This window comes from Haemaphysalis longicornis, unplaced genomic scaffold, assembly GCF_048455015.1.
Source record: "Haemaphysalis longicornis isolate Haplotype H1 unplaced genomic scaffold, Haemaphysalis longicornis Haplotype H1 scaffold_4, whole genome shotgun sequence".
NCBI classification, from domain to species: Eukaryota; Metazoa; Arthropoda; class Arachnida; order Ixodida; family Ixodidae; genus Haemaphysalis; species Haemaphysalis longicornis.
In genome coordinates this window covers 158,814,416-158,818,722 of record NW_027526361.1, presented here as the reverse complement: position 1 = coordinate 158,818,722, position 4,307 = coordinate 158,814,416, and the positions used below count along the sequence as shown (strand labels likewise).

Sequence of the window (4,307 nt, the reverse complement as noted above, 5' to 3'; positions counted from 1 at the left end):
CGCAGGCTGAAGCCGAACGACCCCGCGAGTGGCCTACAAAAACTTTGAACATTTAAATAACCATATATACACTCTAATCCGGGTAACCCATAATGTAACTTTTAAACGGAAGTAACCTATAAAATAAAGGTTACAATGGATTCATTTTGATGTTTTCTTTATCCCAGTCCGTTCTAAGGGTTACAAGCGTGAGGTTAAAAGCGATTTATAGGTTACAATAATGATTTATAGGTTACATCAACAAAATCTGACATGTAACCTCTACGTTGTAACCTATAAAACGCCCTGTAACATCTAAGAGATGCTCGTCGCGCCTTCTCTCCCGGCGGCCGTTGATTTCTCCGTTGCATGACGGGATATAGAGAAATGGCGGCGCCGGCAGGCCCGGTGGCCGCGTTTTCGCGCCACTCGAGCCTTTTAAAAGCTGTGATACCCCTACGATGAAGCGAGGATTGCTGTAACAAGACTTATTTGTCGGCGTGAGTCGCGGAGGCTGCGGCGAGCCCATTTGTGACTGGCAGCGCTTCACGGCCCGTTCTTCTACGACCAGCATGAAGTTCGCATGTTGGACCAATGCCCCGGCGCCAGTGAAAGCGAACTCGGTGAGTATATTCCGGTGAGGGTTTGGGTGTTTTCATTGGATGTATCTTTTCGCTGGGGGCTTTTCAATTTGAAATTGCAGCATTCGAGAGGGATTTTCGTTACCTGACTGGTTGCTTCGCTGGACGTTTTCTGTTGTCCGCGACGGCAATTGAATAAAATCACGGGCTTGCGTTTGTTGCGTCAGACTAGAGCGGACGATCGGGAAAGCACAGATAACGGCGCCCGTGACCTGCTTTCTGCTCTGCGTGCCTTCGTCATGTGTTGAGCGTTTTGTTTACGCTGTTCGCTGCATCGGGCGCACTTGACGAGTCATTGGACCATGTAATTGCCAGGTAGCTCTGTTTGAATAATTGAATTTTTTTTCCCATTAAAGTCTTATATTATCGCGCTATTCTCTGGGTATTATCATTTTGTTTCAGTCGTCGGAAAATGTTCATTTTTCTCGCTACATATATTCGGAATGGTGTTCATTTTATTGGTCTTGTAGTAATTATCCGAATAAACACAAGGTGTGTGCTGCAGAAAAGTAGTCCACTAAATGCTGCCCGAAATTTCTAAACTCACTTTTGTCCAGCACAAGCCTCTTTTTTGTGAAAGTTTGCCTTACGGCACAATAAAATGTTTTCGTATGTACAACACTCCTAATTTTTTTCATTCTTTTCCTTGAGTGGGTAAATTTGGTGTTAGTCATTTTGAGACAGCGGGCCATTTCCACCATGTTAAGTGGTTTATTATTCTCATTCGCACAAATCAGTCGTTTATTTATTCGCGTGGTATTGCAGGGCAAATGATTGTCTCGCGCGATCCTAGTGTAGTGCAGTAAAGCGACTTTACAGAATGGTGGTATATATGAGCCAGCATGCAGGCTGCTTGATTGATGTTTTTTGATGATACAGAAATTGTGACGAATTACACAGAGACAGGTGCAGGTGTAAAAATGGGTTCTGCACCCTCATCGGATCCTGGCTGTTCAAAAAGTGTGGTTGCATCTGGCTACCTATGCTATGACTTATCAGCACTACTGTTTTTTCTTGCAGGCAGTGTTCCTTGAGCTGACAACCAGGACTCCCCTGCGTATGACACAAGTTGAAATGAAGTCTGATTTCAGCGGAAACAACGGTATGAAAATGCGATAACTAAAACACATTCATTCAAATATTCTTTGTAAAGATGGCACCCAGGCCTGCACAGACAAAAGTATGATTCACTTGTAAAAATGCGAGGCCTTTCTTCAAGTGTTATGATGTTATATTTCGTATCTTATTTTGCCTCATGTTTAGTGACTCTTTCTATCAGTTAGTTACTACATGGACGTTGTGAATTCACATAACGATTTCCTCAGCATGGAGCTTTGTAGTTTTTCAGCAACTCTAGCTATTCTATAGGATGCGTGGTTTTGCAGAGCCAACAAGAAGAACTCTTTTTCGAAAAGAGCTCTGTAAGAAATCTCCAATTGTAAGTGAGTGCTTTTGCTGTGTTCTTTTCTTCGTCTTGTCAAGTTTGAGGTGTTCTTTCATTATGAATGTATACCAACTGCCCAGCTCTAAAGCCTATTACATTTTAACCCAAATAACCCTTCGAGTCATTGCAGGTACAGACCTCCTGGGAATGCCACTTGAAGATCGGTGCAAGTTCTAGATGTATCCTCTCCCACAACACATCTGGACGAAGAAAAAATGTAAGTTGGCGATTCCTTTTTACTGATAGCCGAGGAAGAAACCACCGATAAGAACACTTTACTTAAATGAAAAACGTTTCGGCTTCCACGTGGGATCCTTGTTCAAAATGAAACTGCCAGTACAAGGGGGGGGGTGGAGGGGGAGGAGGATGTTTAAGTACAGCCAAAAATGTGACGCAGGTGGAGTCAGCATCGTGAAAGCACGTTTCCTGGGTTTAGTGCGACGTTCGCTCTGTTGCGTGTACGAGTGATTCCCCATGAAGGCGCGGAAACGTTTTTGTTTTCTCTTTTGCAAATGTATGTCAGTTTATCTCGTAGCCCAAAGTTTCTGCCTGTTCTGGGTGAGCATGCAGAAACATTTCGCGAGATAAACGGGAACACGGCACGATTAAAATTCGGGAAGGTTGGCCGGTATGACTATAGTGGCTTCGCGTTGTTCTGAACAATGCGGCCAAATTACTCTGTGTAATGATTACTGAAAGGATGTGAAATTATTAGGAAAGGTCGTAAATCACTCCTCTGGTGTGGCCTTTCATTTCATTCTCTGGTCTCCGTCTTCATTTCCGTGCAATATATTTTTCGTACTTCACATGCCTGTGGTTTGGTGTGAGGGGCTTATGGTTGCACTGGATTTTGTTCTTTTTCTGAAATTTTCTGTAGATGGCTCTTCAAGGTGGGGAAATCCAAGTGACGGCCCCTCACATATATACCTCCATCTGCGGCAGCAGGAAACAAGCAGGGAAATCTTCAACGTGCCCTGATTTTGTGCCTGCTTGTATACTACGTAAATTGCGAAGCTTATCTCTGAATTTTTCCAAGCGCCTTTTTTCATGCAGGAAACTATACATACCATTTAAAGTTTGTCCAAAAGACAGATTGCAATCGGCCTAGAAACTTGTTAGTGCTGCATAAAAAACGATAACTTGGCGTGGGAATCACAACTCATGTGGAACTGTAAAGAGGAACCTAAGAGGGAAGTGTAAAGATGGATTCTAAAGACGAGTGAATTCCAAGTGTCATATTAGACTGAGTAGGGAACATAGCCATAAACACTGCTTTGTATGAAAAAGTGAATTTGTAATAAATGTTCTTTCTACTTTCCCACATTCTGCGTTTTTTCTGTGGGGAACCACGACAACAACGCTGTACCGGGAAAGTGCACCCCTGAGAACCATCTTATAAATGTAGCTCAAACTCTAATTCGTCTGAAATTGTTCAATGGCAGTATCCAAACAATTCGGAATGCTTTGCATACATCCGTGCAAATATTGAGGTAAAGAATTTGTATATTTGGCCATGTTTGTGAAGCTGTTCACGCAACATTAATAAAATTGGTTTAATAAGGATATATGAATAAACCGATTTTTACCTGGAAGTCTAAAGCAATATAGGAAACACCAATTCGCCCAGGAATCCGCACTCGTCTAATACTCATTAAGGAACGATAATAACGTTGGGGTGGTTCGCAGCTTTGCTTTTTAATAAATAGCCCACAGGTGTTTCATAATAATAAATGTGAATGTTCAAAACTACCGATGCCAAACTTCTGGAAATGTGCTCCTGGTAAATGCGCAAATATCTGTGCATGTACTGCAATTCTCTTTTGATAATCATGGCCTTGGTTGTCAGACAATAATTTTTGGCTTAAGGCTATGTTATCATAACTTTGGCGTCCTTTTGAAGTATGCTATCAAGTGCATGTTTCCACTCAAGCTTGGTTTCACTAAAGCCTAATGCTGTTTAACTAAAGCTCAATTTAGCAAAAGACCTATGATGCATGTTTGATACTGGTTTCTTAAACGGCACAAAGCTGATGCAAACATCAAATTTAGTTATGCCTGTTTATAAGACTTAAGCGTTGCCAATACTCACGAAGATTTTTGGGTGACAACCTGGGTAACAATTATCGAACAGGTAATGCAATGCATATATATTAAGAGAACATTTTCAAGCTTTTTGGCACTGCTGTTTTAGGAATTATAAAAGTAACTTCTCTTTTAGCCCCAACCGTGTGGCCGGCAGTTTA

General features: G+C 42.0%; 1 long non-coding RNA gene across 1 annotated transcript; it reads left to right on the top strand.

The window, feature by feature from the left end:
• The first annotated feature begins 339 nt into the window (after positions 1 to 339).
• LOC144180639 (uncharacterized) lies at positions 340 to 3,209 on the top strand. The gene is made up of 4 exons (XR_013324485.1): positions 340 to 602; positions 1,641 to 1,722; positions 2,195 to 2,281; positions 2,942 to 3,209. It is a non-coding gene; the product is annotated as an uncharacterized LOC144180639 (long non-coding RNA).
• The last annotated feature ends 1,098 nt before the right edge of the window (positions 3,210 to 4,307 follow it).